Source organism: Dipodomys spectabilis, unplaced genomic scaffold (genome assembly GCF_019054845.1).
Source record: "Dipodomys spectabilis isolate Male_0828 unplaced genomic scaffold, ASM1905484v1 ptg000414l, whole genome shotgun sequence".
NCBI lineage: Eukaryota > Metazoa > Chordata > Mammalia > Rodentia > Heteromyidae > Dipodomys > Dipodomys spectabilis.
In genome coordinates this window covers 3,147,775-3,167,939 of record NW_024871091.1, presented here as the reverse complement: position 1 = coordinate 3,167,939, position 20,165 = coordinate 3,147,775, and the positions used below count along the sequence as shown (strand labels likewise).

The following is a 20,165-nucleotide window of genomic DNA, read 5'->3' as shown; positions in this document are numbered from 1 at the left end:
GTCAAGGGATATAGCTAACAAGATCAACAGAAGACCTATGGATTGGGGGAAGATCTTCACTAGCCATACAACAGACAAGGGTCTCATATCTAAAATATACCTGGGACTCCAAAAATTAAATCTCTAAACAACAAATCCTCAAAGAAACAACTGCCCAATAAATAAGTGGGCTAAAGTCTTAAAGAGAAACTTCTCTGAAGAGGAAAGAAGGATGGCCAATAGACACATGAAGAAATGCTCAACCTCTCTAGCCATAAAAGAAATGCAAATCAAAACAACATTGAGATACCACCTCACCCCAGTTAGAATGGCTATAATCAAGAACTCTAATAACAACAGATGCTGGAGGGGATGTGGACAGAAGGGAACCTCACTGCATTGTTGGTGGGAGTGTAAACTTGTTCAAGCACTTTGGAAAGTAGTATGGAGGTTCTTCAAAAGACTCTACAAAGAGCTCCCCTATGACCCAGCAATCCCACTTTTGGGCATTTACCCAAATGCTCACAAACAAGACCATACTGAAGCTACCAGCACAATAAACTATGTTTATTGCAGCCTTATTTACCATAGCTAAGCTATGGAACCAACCCAGATGCCCCTCAGTAGATGAATGGATCGAATAAATGTGGTATATATACACAATGGAATTCTATGCCTCCATCAGAAAGAATGACATTGCCCCATTTGTTAGGAAATGGAAAGACTTGGAAAAAAATACTTTAAGTGAAGTAAGCCAGGCCCAAAGAAACATAGGTCCCGTGGTGTCCCTTATTTGCAATAACTAGTATATGTCTGAGACAAGCAGAAAAGATCAGATAAGTTGATGTTAGGTGAAATGAGCCCCAAGATAGGTATTCAAATATTTTTTCTTTCATGCAATTGTTTCTAACATATCTATAAGATGATTTCTTTGTTGCTTTGTATGTCCCTCCCCCAGGATATAACCCCTGCTTTCACTGTATTTGATGTTGGTATAATTTGGGGAGGGGAAAGGAAAAAACAATAGTTTAAATAGGGATACAGGTGGACCCATTGCAACAATGAGATGTACAAGTCGTTACGTTGAAAAACGACTTTACAACTTTGGCGAGGGAGGGGACGGGGGGGGGGGGGGAGATGGAAGGGATGGGAAGGGGAAACAAAGGAGGAGGCAACAATGCTTGATAAGAAATGTACTCATTATCTTGCCCATGTAATTGTAACCCCTCTATATGGTATTTTCACAATAAAAAATGAAAACAATGGTCTTATTACCTGACTTACGTAACTGTAACCCCTCTGTACATCACCTTAATGATAACATCAAAAATGCATTAGAAAGAAAGATGTATAAGATGATCCCACAAAATGTGACTGATTCAGAAATCCTAATCCAAATCCAGAAAAAATACAGGTTTTCAAAGGCTGCTCTTAACTATTCACATACTTACTTTCCTTTACATTTTGTTGGACTAAAAGATCTTGCTGGGGTTTTTCCTGTTTTTTTGTTTTATTTATTTATTTATTTATTTGTTTGTTTGTTTGTTTATTGCCAGTCCTGGGGCCTAGACTCTGGGCCTAGGCTCTGTCCCTCAGCTTTTCAACTCAAGGTTGCGCCCTACTACTTGAGCCACAGCACCACTTCTGGCTTTTCTGCTTATGTGGTCCTGAGGAATCAAACCCAGGGCCTCATGCATGCAAGGCAAGCACTCTACCATTGAGCCACCTTCCCAGCCCCAATCCTGCTGTTGTGTGAATTATTGCTCCAATCTGAAGACTCTCGGACAAACTGAAGCAGGCACCTCTCTTTTCCAAGGAGCCCATTACTATCAAGAAAGAGATACCTTCTTCTGAGCTAAGTACTCTCTAATTCACCTTAGGATGAAAAGCACACTGACTAATCACAGAGGGAAGACCACTCATCCCCTTCCATACATACTGCCTATTGCAGATGCCTGTGGTCATAATTTTCTGCTACTCAATACCCAGACAATGAGTTCCCTGTCTTTTCTCGTTCACTATCTACCCAATGAATGCTTAATGAAATGAATGCCCCTTGCATGCTTCCTCATTCACAGTCATTAGGGCCAGAGTAGGGGATAAGGAGGGATCAGAGAAATAAGACACATTTCCTCAATCGACTCCACAGGCTGGTAGAAGATGAAAAGGGGAATAGACAATTTTCCATTACATCTTGGGAGGTTATGTGGTCCAATGAGGACCACAGGAGGAAAGGAGCATGATGCATGACAGCTGGGAGAATGGAAGAAGGCTTGGTAGAGGAGATGGTGGTCATCTTGCAAGGGCAAATGCAAGCAGTGGATATATAGAGATAGAGATATATTGATGTAGATATAGATACATATGAAATGGAGAGCAGCAAAAAAAGAGGACCTTTGGACCCATCCACTCATTTTATAGCTTTCGACACTAAGGGAAGACAACAAAATCTTCCTGAATTCCCCTTTATCCATCCTACTGGATTATTTATATCCTCTATGGCCAGCAAAATAAAAGTCAAATTCTAGTCTTCAGGCAGCCATACACATTGTCACTCAACAATGCAGTTTATGTCAAATTCTAATGGCAACTAATATCCACCCTTCACCTTTATATTCAACCTCTTCACTGTCTACAGGCACCTGCCAGGATATCTAATCTCATCTGCTCACTGCCACCAGAATTCCCTGCAAGCTTCTTGTCTTCCTGTCTTTGCTTCTTTTTTTTTTTTTGTCAGTTGTGGGGCTTGAACTCTGGGCCTGGGCATTGTCCCCCAGCTCTTCAAGCTCAAGGAGAGCACTCTACTGCTTGAGCCACAGCGCCACTTCCAGTTTTCTAGTGGTTTATTGGAGATAAGAGTCTCAGGGACTTTTCCTGCCTGGGCTGGCTTTGAACCATGATCCTCAGATCTCAGCTTCCTGAGTAGCTAGGATTACAGGCATGAGCCATCGGTGCCCCGCCCTGTCTTTGTTTCCATCAGAGCACCCATGTTTCACCCTGGCAGCTTGCACTCATTCCCCTGCTCATCCTAATAGTTACTCCTTACACTCACTGCACCTCTGCAGACAAATAGAAGCAAGTTGTATACAGCATCTTCATTCACTGTCCTAGGTACTTTATAAATAATGGTTGGGATCTTAAGTATTCTCCCAAAAGGCTCATGTGTTGGAAACTTGGTCCCCAGCTTCTAACTATGATTATTAAGGGATAACTGCATAATGACTCTGGCCTAGTCAACAGATTAATCCACTGATAGATTTGTAATGTGGTCATGTTATGTTATTGTGAGATGCTAAAAACTACAGGGTGACACGTAGTTTGAAAAAGTGGGTCACTGAGGGCACGTTCTTGGAGGGTATATCTTCTCCAAGTCTCTTTCTTCTGTCTCTCTCTTCTTCCTGGTTACTGTGAGATAGAAAACTTTGCTCCACCTTACCTTTCTGCCATGATGTTCAGCTTTATCTCAGTCCAATAAAACAAGAAAGCTACTTGACCATGGCCTGATACCTCTGAAACTAGCCCAGTCAAATAATCCAGAAGTGCACTCTCACATTTTGCTGTTCGATTAAAGTGAGGCACAGAAAGATAAGTTGCTCAAGACATCAGCTAACAAATGTCTGAGCAAGGATTCAAACTTAACACCTATAGGCCCACAACTAATTGCTTTCCTCCAGGCTAGAGTGCCCCCAAGGACTTGCCTGCTCTCTGGGCCCGTCTAGGAATCCTAAACTTTCCAAGCTCCCTAGTTCTTCTGAACTCAGAAGGACACAGTAGCTGTGATTAAAACACACTGGATTGCCTTTGGCTACTGATACAAAGTATCAACAGTAATAACTGTAGATATTTAAAAAACGCCTTCAATGAGGTAGCTTCCTTTTCAGTTACTAGATATAGGTTCACTCATTTAATCCAGACAATAATTCTAATGGTTGAGGTAAATGAAGCACAAAAAAGTGAAGGCACTTGCCAAAGACCCTACAACTATTAATGAGTTAAACCAGGTTTGAACTTAGGCAGTCTAGCACCCTTACTTTCTTGCAAATCATTGTGTTATACTCCTTCCCATCTACCAGCTCGTTTCATCTGCATATCAGCTGTACCAATTACCATCACCTCTATTCTTATAGAGGAGGGAATCAACTTCACAGCTCAAAAAAAAAAATTCACCCAAGATCCCACAGCCATTAAGAAAAGGACCTGGGACCAGAATCCAGTCTGATTTGATAATTTAGCTCTAAACCACAATAACACAACCCCTGCAGAAAAATATGAGCTCTCTTGGGTTTTGCCAGTTATATCCATTATTAAACTGCCAACCCAAAATAGCAGGTACTAGTCAAAAAAAAAAGTACTGTCAAGCTACATCACTTCAGGTCCCCAGGAGTTCTCCCTCAGGAGGTGTCTTTGGGCCTTGATCTCAGTTAGTTTGGGATCTGCCCACAGGCAGCTGTGGGCTGGGTGGGCCAACCATAAGACCTAAAAACTCCAGCGTCCCTAGCTCCAGACTGAAGTCAGACCTAAACTGACAGCCAGATTCACGATGGAAACACAGATGACTAATGAAGGCAGAGAAGGCAGGGGAAAATGACAAGCATTATTACTCATTTTAAAACCACAAATGTACAATTATAACTTTACTCACTAATAATTTCAGGTGGCACTTTCCTGACAAGTAGGAATGAGTCTCTGTATGCGACAGGACTGTTTTACAGTGGCAAGTGATATGGAGAGAAGCATATAATCATTTATTGTTAGTTTTTATTTCTCCGAAGGGCTTCCAGTGTTATGATTCTGACATCACTATAATTGATTATATTTCCTTCTATTTCTCATCAATTGCGCCTGAGATTGAGTTACCAATTTTCATCCTCCATGAAAATACCCAAAAGAATGTTAACGTCTGGAGTATTTTCTTGAGACCAACATCTCCCCATCCCCTGTGAAAATAAGCAAATATACAAAGTAAAAGAAAGCATAGATCTAGATTTGGGGAATTTGCATTCAGGAAGTGGCTCCACACTAGTTATGTGACCAAACGTAAGTCACCATTTAGTAATATCCTGGATCTGTATTTTTTTTTTTTTTTTTTGTCGGTCGTGGGGCCTGAACTCTGGGCCTGGGCGCTGTCCTTCAGCTCTTCAGCTCAAGGCGAGCGCTCTACCACTTGAGCTACAGCGCCACTTCCGGTTTTCTGGTGGTTTATTGGAGATAGGAGTCTCATGGTCTCTCCTGCCCGGGCTGGCTTTTGAACCGCGATCCTCAGATCTCAGCCTCCTGAGTAGCTAGGATTACAGGCGTGAGCCACCAGCGCCCGGCCCCTGGATCTGTTTTAATCCGGTATAGTAGGCCACAGACATAACTGTCATAACTAAAAGAGGTTATTATACTACCTACAGTCTAAGCCATCCAAAGCCATATGGAGAAGAGCAGGGAAAGGTAGCAAGAATAAGGAAACGGAAGACAATGCGAGCCAAAAGGGTTCATTGTGGTTTCTGAAGGAACAGGTGAGGCAGGGCAATGGGGTCTAATATGGGCTACTTTGATTCATTTCAGTATGTATAGAGCTATCTTCCCTAGTTGGCCATTATCTAGCCCTGGGTTGTTTATGGAAGGATGATAGTGGCCCAGAATCTAAGCCTTATAACGGAGGTAGTTGTTTTGTGGGCACATGAAAGGAATATTCAAAGTTGACATATTCATTATCTCCAGCAAGTGGCTAGCACTGGAATACATGATGTCAAAGGGACAGAAAATTGAAGACATGTTTAATTCAAAGCCTAAATTCCATGTTCTATAACAGGAGAATGCACTTGTGATATGGGGTTGTGTTAGAACTAAAGAAAGGTGGTATTTATAAGCTTAAGAACCTCCCAAAGCCACATAGAAAGATCAAAGCTTGGTTAGCTGAATGCCAGTAGCTCATGCCTACAATCCTAGCTACTCAGAAGACTGTGATCTAGTGGATTAAAGTTTTAGACCAGACTGGACAGAGATGTCCATGAGACTCCATTTCTAAAATAACCACTACAAAAACAGATTTTGAAGTCTGATTCAAGTGGTAAACCACTAGCTGTGCAAGCAATCAGAGAAAGTGCCAGGCCCTGAGTTCAAACCCCAGTATCAGAAAAGAAAAATAATTCTGGTAAAAAAAAAATCACAAAGAGACAGATTTTCATTCAAGAATCTTCTCCAAGCAGTTTTTCATCCCAACCAGTTCACTTGCAGTGATCACTAATCCCCATCTCATCCATAAAAACATTTCCTGACCACTACTTCTTTGACTTATATTCTTTCTCGTTGGCCATTAACTTCTGAATCTCATCAAAAGAATCTACACATACATTACGGGACTCTTAAAAATTATCATGGTCAAAGATAAATTCTTAATTATTCCTAAGACATTTCACCTCTTCCCAGCTTCCTTGTCTTTGTAAAGAGGAATGTCATTCACTTAGTCCCTCTAACAAAAATCCTAATCATCATTCCTACCACTTCTCTATCTCTCCCATTCACATCCAACCCATTAGTAGATCTTGTCAGCTCTAGGGCAAGGGTTTCCAACCTTGGCACTGGTAGTGTTCAAGCCAGAAAATTCTTCAATGGGCATAGGAGGCTTCTGTGCATTGAAGATGTTTAGTCACATTCTGGCCTCTATGCAAGAGGATCCAATAGAATCATTCTAAATTGTGGAAATGAAAAATGTCTCCAGCCATGGCCAAATGTTCCATCTGGAGGGAATTATTCCTGATTGAGAATCACTACTCTAAACAAATCACTGTCATGTCTACTTGTGACCCCTACCTACTTCTCAACCATTATCTGCAGCCATTTCCCCTTCACTCCCTCCAGAAAGCCTCCTTGCTAGTTCCAAAGCACAACTAGGAGATCCTAATTACAGGCGTTTGACCCTACCTTCCTCTAGACCAGGAAGACTTTTGCCCAGTTGTGGCTCATCTATGATGAAAATATATGCCATCTCCTTGGAAAGGCCATTTCTAGTTAAAACAGAAAACATCCTCTTCCTTTTTTTCCTCCTGCAACATGGGTACAACCATCTGATATTTTGTACTTGCTTATGTCCATCTTCTCTATAACAGTGCCTGTGCTACTGGCTCCACATTCGCTCCATAACCCACCATATCCCCAGCACAAAGAATAGTACAGAACATGCAGTAGGTATTAAATTAAATATTGGTTGGATATGTGTAGTCTGTGTCTTAAAATTAAGGCCCAACATCTTGTGCTGCTTTGACAAGTTGTAAAATGAGGAAGTTCTCAAACACTTCCACTCTGTTTCTGTAGAAAAAAGTCCCCTAGTAAAAACAGCCCTCCTTTATCAAAGAGACCAAGGATAATTGTAACTTACACATGAATAGTGAATTTCCCTCCAGCCTGTGGAATTATTCAGACAAGTCAATCACCTGCTCTCAGGAAACCAGAGTACTCTACTCTGGATAGTTCAATTCTTACAATTCCCACAGCCCTTGTCCACATATGTAAACTACTACGCCATGTTTCATGCATGCTATGTGGTATCCTCCTGGACTGGGCATATACAAGTGTAAGAAATTGCTATTGATCCCATCTTTCTACTATCAGCTATTGTGTTTAAAGTCATCCTCATAACACTTTAACACAAATATCTCCCTCACCAATGGAGTGACCACTAGGCAACTGAGACAATACACTAATGAACATAGCAATCTTTTCAGAATTAAAGCCATGGGATATGGCAATTCAGCTATGATTCCCTCTGAGTCTTTTCTTCTCAAGAATAAACATCATCAAGTCCCTCCAGTTAGCATAGGTCTCAACTCCCAAGCCTACAATCCTCATACATCCTCTGGATGTCTACATCATACCCAGGGCCTGTAAGTGAGCACAGGAATTTCCCTTCACAGGTTGGCTGACCACTCACATGAAAATAGCAGACCCGCACTGGAGTTCAACAGTTCTGGAGTCTAATCTGAGCTCTGTAGCTCCTACTCAGAGTCATCCTGGCCTGGTTACCTCCCTCTTGTGGAGTCTCAGTTTCCTCATCTGGAAAATGAGAGTAATAGCAAGTCCCTAATAAGGTCTTCCTGGAGTTAAGTCCAAAGTATATTTGTATGGAGCCTAGTCCACAGCTGGTACTCAATAAACAGTTGCTATTATTGTCACCATCATGTTAGAAAAGGCAATGCTCTCCAGGTTTAAAGCCCTGGTGAGGGAGTCAGGGTGAGAACAGGGCTGCAGAGAATATGGCTAGCTGTAGCTTTCAAATGGGAACCCTGACATGTGTTCTCTGTGAAGAGATGCTGCCTGCTCCAAAACAAGACTCCAATTACCAAAACTACATGCTATATATTTGATGCATCTGTCCACCAGACAGAAACAAATCTTTATTAAATTATGAGTACAAAAAGATCATGACATGACCAGGACCCAATCAACTAAAATCCTATGGAAGCAAGAAGAGATGTCACAAAAATAGAAATTGCTACACATCTGACTTCAGGGGTATTTTTAAGTCTCCCTAGAAACAGTCTCCCTCTGAGAATATTTGTATTTAGGGACTGATTATTTCATAAATATCTGTAAGCTGATCCAGAAAAAGAAGAAAAAAACTGTTGTCCCTAACACCAGCAAATTTTTGGCAATCGAAAAGATATTCAGCTTTTTGTTTTCAGCTTGTAAAATTTTGGATTTTGTGGCATTATGCTTGCTCTTCATTTAAAAAATAATTAGTGAAGAATGAAAACTATTTTCCCATTTGAGGAAGTACCAATACATTCTGGAAGAGTTCCTATGTTTATGATATGGTTACATAGCCCTTGATTAAATACCAGATAAATCAATTAAGCAAACGTGGAGTGGGCACCTGGCCAGTGCCAGGTTGGGTGTTAGTGGAATGAATGTATGAATGAAGATGCATGGCTGACAGAAATACCAGCAGCTGTAGAGACAAGACCATGGAAATGGGTAGTCTCTTGGGTGGAAAGGATGGCGTAGAGTGTGAAAACAGGTCCAGCCAGCATACTAGGATGGAAACTTTCCTGGTTCTCATGGCCCAGTCTAAGCAAATCTTTATAGCCCATGTGTACTCTTGGCCTCTGCTATTAGCACCTGAATCAATGTATACCAGTGGCTTCACCAACTAACATTTCACCTCTATTTTCTTCCCTGACCTCACGGTCAAATGAGGATGAGAAATATCTTTATATCTTATATGGCAGGACTCAATGCAGTAGTCAGTTATGGATAGAAAAAAGTCAAGTTTATTTGTTTTTATATAAGGCTTTTACATTATAAGATATAATTGAGTAGTTGTACTAGAGATTATATTGGTCTATAAAGCCTAAAGTATTTATTATGTAGCCCACGCTCTATACAGAAATGTTTGCAGTTGCTTGCCCTGGTATAACCCCCCCCCTTTTTTTTCTCCTACTTAAATAGGTCCTTCTCATCTATTATGTTCAGCTTAAGAGTCTTCTCTCTAAGAAATCTTTCCAGACCTTTCACCCTGCTGAGAGAATATGCCAAGAGAATTTCAACCACTATATATATACCCTATCCCTATTCTGCACTCAAATCTTACCCCTGGATCAATTTCACACTTGCTTGGAAGTATTTAACACCCCAAACAGAGACGTCATGGGACACAGGTTCGTTGGAGGATGCTGAACCCCCAATACAGAGAATGCAGCCTGGATCTGGTACTAAATGTATTCTGTCTAAACTAAGGGGTTTGGTTGACCTGAATGTTTGATATGATGCAAAGCTATACCAGTGGACATTCACCAATCACCTTGGGACTTAATCAATGTCACAGTCATGGCCCCTCAGTGAGAATAATGACCGCTGGAGGGAGCTGTTCTCCAGTACACAGGTGTGGCTGGAGCCACATCAGCATGATAGTCCAACCAGAACATGCTACTTGCTGGGAAGGTTCTCCCAGCAGACTTTGACCTCTAATAACAAATACCAGATATTTCTCTATTGAAATATCAGCCCCCCATATATCTTAACCAGATTCTATGGGCTGATACGTGTCCCAGGCTCTTGGGTTTTCACCTTCTCCACTCCATCTCATCATACCCAGCTTCAGCCAGTCCCATGCCTATTATATCACATACCGTGTTTTGAGGACTGACTCCATGGGCTTGAGTTTCTATCTGGCTTGCCTTCTGCCGTTCAGGTACTAATTTCAAATACTGAGTGGCGCAAAGGGTCGTAAAAAGAAAGCACTGGATGTGGAGTCAGAAGACAGAGGTATGACCAATAGTTCTTGTACTAAGTGGAAGAACCCTAAGCAAATCATGCCTCACTCAACTTTCTTCTTTGGAGGTGTGTCACCTGACCAGAGGAAGGTAGGTGATACAAATGAAAGGGCTTCCCTACCTGGAAGTAGTCAAACTCAGATGATAAGAGCATATCCGCTCCTCCAAGTCAGCATTCCTGAGTTAGCTGGGGTGAATTTTCACCTAGTCCTGGGAAGATTCAGATCATTGTGTCTTCTTATGAGAATCCAAGTTGAGTTAAACCTATACTCATGGCATTGGATCTTGATATATATATGATAGAGATAATCATTTCTATACACTTCCCACATTCCTATAACCAGCCCAGCTTGGGAACTGATGCTATAGGGAATGAGAGAGAGAAGAATGAAACACTTCATGTCCATACACATGAATTACTTCATCTGTACAGAGCAGGGACGGGCATTTTGTTATAGACCACCAGAGGTGGTTGACAAAAGGTGAAGATTTCTTGTAGCTGGAAGGGTGCCAAGGGGAAGCCCTGAAGCATCAACAGATAAGAAGGAGATAGAAGACTGGTGCTCTTGTTTAAACTTCTTGTATTTCTTTCATTAGATGGTGATCAGTGAGAGTTCCTTATGATGATGGCCCCAAGTCCTCCACATACTGAGAAAAAGTCCAAGTAGAGCCATCGATAATGTCAGCAGGGCCAAGAATATCTTCCTCTTTTCTATGATTACTCCTGCTTCACTTGCTTAAAAAAGGAGGACCAATCCCTGATTGTATGGTTCTCATCAATTCTTTGACACTTTGGAGAAAGCCACTAGTGAGTCCCTAGGCCATTTTCAAATCCCTCCAATAATAATTATTTTTCTCCTTTCAACCAAAGACTTACACACTACTTTTTTGTTTGCTTGCTTGCTTCAGTCAAGTTCTTGCTATGTAACCTGGGTTGACTTGGAAATCACAATTGTCTTGTCTCAGTCCCCAGAGTGCTGAGATTACAAAGTTAAGGAGTACTTTTTTATAAAGTAGGCACAAGAACGATGAATAAGAAGCAAGAGACTAACTGAGGTAGAACCCATATAAAACAGTCTAGTATATTCAGTTTAAAAGATAATATTTCTGCCTCCTTGTATTTCTTGATAAACTTTGCTAACCATTTTTCATATCTTATAAGTATCCCATTGGGTCTTTACTTGATGCATACTGATACAGTATGCATTCCCTTAAGGAAACTTTAATCTTTCCCATATATTTTCTTTTCAACTGAAGCAAGTTCTCTCTTCCTTCATTTATTTAATATCTTTTATCACTCTCATGAGGATTTTGGGAGGGGGAGGTTTTTTAATTAGTATTAATAAGTTTTTATTGTGAAAATAACATACAGAGGGGTTACAATTACATGAGCAAGGTAATGAGTACATTCTCAACAAAGGAGGAGGCAACAATGCTAGATGAGGATTTTGTTTTATTTCAATAAATTTCATACCTCCAATTAAATTAGTATTCAAGTATTTAATGTATTATGTCTCCATTGTGAATGAGTTTTTTCTCATTATATTCATCAGCAATGTGTGTAAATTTCCATTGGATTTCATGATGTTGCTAAATTGCATTAATGACAAAAAGCACAGGATCCTGTGTGCTCTAGACAGACACAGTTCTTCTAGGGTATGTTCCCAGAACTTTTTACAATGTGTGGTATATAGTAAATACTAAGTCTGTTCAACAGTGATTTGGCTTTCTGCCCTGAAGGCACTTATAATTTCTTTTTCTTTACTAATAGCTATGGCTCGTGTTTCTAGTAAAACATTTTTTAAAGATATCATGTTTTTACATGATATTTTTGTCCAAATGTATACATACATATATGTAAACACATGGGTACAATAAAGCATTTAATTTATTATTAATTGCAAGCTGTACAGGTGAACAACCCTAATTTAAAAATAATGATAATAGACTAACAATGTAATAGACTTCCTTAAATATAAAATCACAAGATAAAATAAACACACAAAAGATAGAACTTTATTTTTCCTTTATGATTTTTTTCAGATTTTTCATCAAGACTCCCTTTTCTCTGTGAAATATAGCATTAGATTTTATATTTAAATATTTAGAAATCATTCCTTTTCAGATATACTGGATGCTTTTACTTCTATATTTTAATCTTTAAGTCATTGTACAAAAGGAACTGAATGCTTTTTAACTATTTAGACAGCATTTTAACTAAATTTTCATATTTTGATTATCATGATTATTTTCATTTATCATCTTATCTCACGTATCTAGAATTAACTCTGGCTTGAAATAAAAAATTCTAAATGGAATTATGTTTACTTATAACTGTTTAATAAATACTCAGTATTCACAGATTAGAAAACACAACTTAGGAAAAGATTATCAATTTTATAGCCATGCAAATTTATATTCAAATCCAAGCACTATCACTTATTTACTGTGTGATTCAAGCAAGCCATGTAACTTTCCTGTGACTATTAGATGAGCTGTAAACTGATCTTACTAATAACTACCATATATAATTGGTAAATAGATTAGAACTTTTAAATACAGATGCTTTTAAGCACAGTGGAAGAGAAATTGTGAAAAAGTCAATAGAAAGGGAGTAGGGTGGGGAGAGGGAGGAGTATGGGAGGAGAGGAGGGAAGGAATGGTAGGGGAAAAACAAAGGAGGGGGTAACAATGCTCAATAGTAAATGTACTCATTACCTTACTCATGTAACTGTAATCTCTCTGTACAGTATCTTTACAATAATATAGATATAGATAGATAGATAGATGTATGACAGTATGAGAAAATGTGAGGATGTGTGTGAGAATGTGTATGTCTTTGCATGAGCACACATGGGTGCATGTATATACATCCTTGCACATGCACAGTGTCTAATCCACAGTAGGAAAAGAAAAATTATTAATCTTGCTCTATAAATTGGAAATTTTTATCTACTGAAGCTAAAGATCCATGGTTTATGTGTGTTGCTTGGTAAGACTACAATGACTTTTCTTAATTATTTCTCTCATATTAGTTTATTCATGTTTTCTATTTAATCTTGCTTCTGCTTTTATATTTTGTAATTTTGCAATGAGTCATGCACTCCCACTCTGATTTATCTGATTTATTAGCATAAAGTAGAGAGTACTGTTTCTCATCAAATTTCTAAATCTTTTACATTTGTTGTCAGACCTCCTGTCTCATTTCTAATTTAATGAATCTCTTTTTTCCCCTTTCTTTTGTAGTTAGGCAAACAACTGCAAATTATCTGGAAGTTTCGCTGTAGAGTTTATCATCTCTTTCCCCCCAGAGTTTATTCATGATTTTAAGTGTATTACTTCCTCTGCCTGCCATTTCTGGCTTGTTATATTGATCTTATTTGAAGATGGGAGGGGCATGCCTAATTCGTTTTACCTGTCAATCCTAAGGAACATAAACACCCAGAGTAATGATTCCTCTCTGTACTCCTCATCAATATCCAACATGATTTTGCCATGTTCATACTGATGTTTGTTTTGCTTACTGAAAAGTCTTGGCTATTTGGTTTTATACTTTTCTCTCAAGGTGCTATTTATTAAAGTATTTTATTAATTCTTGTTACTTATTTCTCATTTTATTATAGCTTCACAAAAATGTTTCCTTAGTATCTTTGCCCTTTATATTTACAAAGGATATATCTAGGTCTAAGTATACCATTAATTTTTATTAATAGCCTGCATATATTTGCAAAGAAATATTATCACCATCTTGAGTAAATAATATGATTAGTCTGAAATTTATGTTGTCATTTTTAATTAAAATAAGAGCAAGTGGATTCTGAAAATAAATGTGTGTTTTCTTTCTTAGATTCTAATCTTAATTATGGGAATTCTTCCAAAGGAAAGTGGAATACTGTTAATCTCCTAATGTTGCCACTTAGCATAAGAATGACAGTCTAAACAAAATATTGGAGTGTGTTAATTCTAGCCAAATGTAAATGTAATTCATATTCAAAAGTGGAACAAGTGATATCTGTTGTTAGTGGAATCAAACTACAACAGTTGTAAATTGTGCCTCTTCTAAGAGGTAAGCCCTAGTCAAGAGGGGAAAAGCCACATATGTCTTAATGGGCAAAGAGCTCCAGTTGTCAAAGACATTTGGGAAGTGTTACATTATACTAGTATTGTCTGTAAAAAAAAAAAAAATTCTTCGATTCTTTCTAGACTTATGCTGATTATGAATTTCTAAAAGCAATGTAGATTTCTACAAATTGACTATGGAAGATGTTGTTGTTCAGCTTATTGAAGAAGTAGTATTTTCATGGAATACATTTTGGGAAGCACAATTGGTAAATAACCAAAGCAGTTCTCCAAAGGCAGGACTGTCTGGCCTTCAGAAGCAAATTCTCTAGGTAAGTACAGATCTTTCCCAGCAGGAAGCTCAGTAAAATCAATCTGAGGTTAGTTCTTATAGGCCCACAAGAAAATAAATAAATAAATACTCCCCAGGAGGCTGGAGCAGAACAAATGCAGAGGCTAGAAGGGCAGGTAGTACAAGCAATGATTTTCCCTAAAGAGCAAAATAGAGACCCACTTCATGTCACTTCTCATTTTAAGCTCACAATCATAAGACTATAGTGTTCTTTCCCTTTTTTCACCATTGTCCCATCAGGCCTCATGGCCGCTTCCTCACACATCTCATCTGCGAGCCCCACCTTCATCTCCAACCTTCATGAGGTTAATACATCCAACGTCTGATCATTAGAGTCCTCCCTCTCCTCATCTCCCTGGATGTTCACTTCATGGCGTTTGTATTTACATGGAAGAGTCAAGTCTGGTTGGATTCTTAAAAGGTTATGCTGGTTTTCTCCAGTCACTATTTTTCTCAGCCATTTATTCTCATACTTCTAGTGTTCAGAAAGTACGGGGTTGAGGATCTTGAAGTCTGTCTGGGGACTATAACCTTCCATCTTAGACATCCTGGTCTTTCATATCAATCACTCTTTCCAATATTCTTAGCTTCTTTACCTATTTTTCCTTCCTCCTCTGCTTTTCTGGAAAGCCCCTAGTCCTGGATCAACATGACAAAACATACATTTTGGAACCACATAGACTGGTACCAGTATACATTTAAGCTGTCCAACTTCGATTTAATTCTCAAATGTTCTTAAGAATCATCAGATGTTTCCTAGTCCAATTTCTCTCCCATTCCATAATAAAACTCACTTAATACTTCATCTATTTCCTCAAGCTTAATTTTACCACCTATCAAAGTACAACATCTGCCTGTCTCCCCTTCATCTTCCACTCTCCATACACACTATATGCTGATGTGGTAGGTTTTCTATCTAAAGTGTGAACTTAGTGGAGGACAAAGGTATATACATTCACATCTGTGTCCATAAGGTCTTAAGATCACCACCCATGAAGACTCATAGAATTCAACAAATTCTTGCACTCACAGCTCTGGTTTATCATGACACATAAGCATACAAAGCAAAATTAGCAAAGGGGAAAAGTACCTGGGGCAATCCCAAGAAAAGTAGGTGCAAGTTTCCTGGAGTCTGATCCCAGTGAAGTCACATGAAACGTTAAATTCTCACCAGCTACTATAACATGGGAAATGTCATCTATCAGGAAAGCTCATTAAACTCATTGCCAGGAATTTTGGGGGAAGGCCTGTCATATAGGTACTTTACGGCAAACACATAGCAAACTTCCAGACTCTCCAAATGAAATTATGTGTTGTACTGTCAACTCCTTTTTGCACCATCCAGAGGATCTAGTACTAATCCTGATAGAAAATAGGCTTTCATTCAGTCATGTTATCCCACGAGTTTTTACAGTCACCCTTATGGAAAGCATCATTATTATAAATGTTAGCTAACAGAAACAGGCTCAATGAGGTTAAACAGCCTAGGCCTGAAAAAAATGCAATGATTTAATCTTGTGGCCAGATCTCATGCCTTTCAGCCCTTTACCATAATTACCTACTATGGGGGATTTTATAATATAAATAATAATAAGCAATAAATAATAAGCAAAAATAATAATAAGTAAAAAAATAAGTGGAACAGTTTAGCAGAAACAGCATTGTTACCCAAAGAAGCTATTGCATTTGTAGGTCACCTTGCAAACCAGTTTCCAAAAGTTGTCAAGAAGCATTCATGTGTACCTTACGCAGAGGTTGCTGGGTCTCTTTCTGGATACCATCCAGCCTCTGCAAGCAGCTACTTAGCTGAGTGATTGCTAAGTTACAATCTGCTCCATCATTTAAAAGTCAAGTATGTGCCAACTGCACAGCCATGCTCATCAGGACTAAGTATACAGAAGACCACCAAAGTTTCCTTTTGGAACCTAGCCTAGGGATGGGGAGTTGGAAACAAATTGCCAGAGCCCTTGGGCAATACATGAGGAGAATTTACCTATGCCAATCTTTCCTCACACAAACCTTTTCATTTATATCTAGCACAGGAACTGCTGCTGGAGATTTGAGAGTACAGAAATAGGCCAAGAGCCATTCAAATATTCATCTTTTTGGATATCTGTAAATAAACTTTAGTTCAAACTGGAGTCATTCGTCTACCCTGTCAAGCTGCTTTATGTCTCATGCTTCCACTAAGTGACATCACTCAGTTGTTCTGGTCAGACAATCAAGAGCCATCCTTGAGTTCCCTACCCTCATTCTCCATATCCTACCCATGAGCCAGTTATATTTAACTCATCTGTGATTTGTCTATCATATCTGACCACACCTGTCCATTACCAGATCTACATTCAGGCTCAAAATATCATTCCTCATTCTTTTCATTCCAGGTTCCTAACAGATCTATTATGAATTGAATATGAGCTTCATAGTTCATGTGTTATATGCTTGGTCCGCGACTGGTAAGACTATTTTGGGAGACTGTGGAAACTATAAGGTGGAGCCTATCTTGAGGAAGTAAGATATTAGAGGTGTCTCCTTGGGGGAATATCACATAAACCCAAAGAGGTCCCTCTTTCTATATATAGAGATATAGATATATTTACTTCCTGTCTGCAATGAGGTGAACAGCTCTCCCGTACCACACACTCCCACTCCCACTCTCATGATGTTCTGTCCAAGCACGTAATGTTAAGAACCATGAATGAACCCTGAGAAACTTTCAGCCAAAATAAATCCTTCATCTTTTAAGTTCTCTCATGCATTTTGGTCACATCTATGCTAAAGTAAATAATACAAGAGAAAATGCAACAGTCCATGGATGAGTCTCCTTGAATCAATCCTTGCCCTCCTTCCCATCTGAGGCAGTTGTATTTATCACAAGTTCACAAACATTCTGATTCTAATCACCTTCTTGCATCTGCTTTGTTTACTTAGTTTACTTCAACAGAGTAAACTGGAAGTATGTATATGTATATATGTGTGGAGGGGGGGGGCGGGGAACAATGAGACTGATCCAAATAAAACATCCAGTGCTTCCTCACTTCACTCAGCATAAAAATGAAAAGTCTTGCATAGGCTGGCAATCTTGCTTTCCTATTATCTCAGGGATTTCAGTTCCCACCACTCTCCTCTGCTTACTGATCACTGGCCACATTGGCTTTGTTGCTGAGACTAGCATGTTCTAATACTCTTCCTCCTTACAACCTTTGAGCATGCGCTTCTCTCTCCCTAGAAAACTCTTCTCCTGGTTCCACCTTTTCACTTCTATCAGATCATTGCCAAAATGCCAGTTTCTGCTTGAAACCTTTTCTCACCGCCATTTCATTCCTCCAAATACTCCTGACTCCTGCTTCCATTCACATCACCCCACCATCTGGTAGGTTCCATGATCCTTTACTGGTTACTCTATTTCCTCATCCTGCTAGAATGTAAATTCTACAAGGCCAAGATATTAAGACATTTTCTTTGTTTATTTTATTCCCTGACTTATCCCCAGAGCCCGGGACAATGTTCAGAATGTAGTAAATGCTCAGTAATTGCATGTGAAATGAACAGTCACTACCCTGACCTTTACAAAATTAAATGTAAATTATATCATGTTTCCCCGGGCTTAACATCCTTGAAGCACTTTCCATTTACTTAAGCTTCAGAGCAGGATGCCAATGGCTCATACCTGTAATCCTAGTTTCTCAGGAGACTAAGATCTGAGGATCATGGTTTGAAGCCAGCCCCGGGCAGGAAAGTCTGTGAGACTCTTATCTCCAATTAACCACCAAAAAAACAGAAGTGGAGCTGTTCAAAGGTAGCAAAATTTGTGAGACTTTTTTTCTCCTCCAATTTATCTGAGAGTGGAGCTGTGACTCAAGTAGGAGAACACAAGCATCAAGTGAAAGAGCTATGAGACAGCATCTGGATCTGTAGCTCAAGCTAAGTACCAGCACACACAAAAAATTTCATCTCAGCTTCATCTTGTCCCATCCTCACCTCTTCACTCCCTCTGGTCCAGTCCTGCTGGACAGTGTTCCTCTATTTCCTTTTACTGGTTGGCATTCATATATGTTAGTCTTTCTCTCTGTACCTCTTTCCAACTTTTCATCACAGACTAACTCTTCTGAACCCTTCTACTGAAGCAGAAAAATCACTTTTTATGGGGAAGCTGTCTTGGAATCCCTAGGCTAAGGCAAGTCCCATTTGGTTTATCCATCTCTTTCAATACCTTCCCTAGTTCTTTTAAGAACTTCATTATACTTAACTCAGCTGAGATCTTTCTGATAAACCATGCAGAGGGAGACCATGTCTATCCTCTTCAGTACTATGACTCCTAGCAGGCATATAGTAGGCACTCAGTCAACATTTAATTTTTCTAAGCAAGTACCCAATAACGCAACAAGAATCATATGAAGGTCTCCGAGTATAAGGACATGAGTTTGATACACAGATTCATACACTAATTGTCCTCAGAACCAGATAAAGGGCCCTAGAGTTCAGGCTGACTGGACATATCTCAGGGCTCAAGCATTGTGGATACATGTTCTGCCTTAGAATCTCATACACAAAGTGAGTCTATCTTATGCCTTCTCTGAGACCTAAATTAGTGTTCTAAACACCACTTCTTTACAAGAACAGCTGTCACCTGAATAGAAAGACACGCAAGACTCCCAAACTCAGTTACACTTATGATAAATGTTTTTTACCACATTTTTTTTCCAGGCTGCAAGTAATGACTGAGATGTTTACAGTCAATATTTTAGGTGTCAACTGAGAAAAGAGGACAGATAATCAGCTACTGGTCTGTAACTAAAAATGACAGCTAACAGACAGGAAAAGATAAAATTACCACCATATAAAAACATAAATTCAACACATACAATAAAAATAGATAAGGTATAAACAGAGTAACAAAATATTCTTCAATTATATCTTAATTAAGTACATGTTTCTTCAAAATCTGCTGCGCAATCTTTCATATTCTTGACAGTTTAGGAGAATAAAAGATTTTTTTTGCTGGTAGGTATGTGTAATGCTTAAGAATGAAGACTGTGTAGGCCTAGTTCCTAGTTTGGTCATGTTCAAGCCATGAGACCTTGGATAACCAGGATTACCTCCCAGAGATTTCATTTCTTGTTCATCTGTAGAAGAGCCAATGCTGCCTGTCTTCATGTTGCTATCAAGATGAAACACACTTGTATTTGAAAACAGAATAAGCACTCACCAAATAGGACTTATTTTCATTGTATTGGTAGTGGTTATTATTTACCCTCACATGAGCAAAAGGCTAAAGAAATACTGGCAAATAGAGCTCCTGATAAACTCTTTTAATGAATAGACTAGGCAGGCATGTGAAGAATTGCCAAAAGCCATTCACAGCAAAACATAACAACACACTGTGGATGATAGGATTTAGCAATTCAAACACTACCAGCAAGTTTGATAAGTAGGATAAGATATAGAAGGAATCCATAAGATTAGAGGACCCATGGGCCTCTGAGAATCTTTCTATAGCAGTTTGGAAAAGGGAG

General features: G+C 39.1%; 1 protein-coding gene across 2 annotated transcripts in view; it reads right to left on the bottom strand.

Moving 5' to 3' along the window:
• Positions 1-20,165, bottom strand: part of Fgf13 (fibroblast growth factor 13) — a 485,628-nt gene that overhangs the window by 412,483 nt on the left and 52,980 nt on the right. The window lies entirely within an intron of this gene.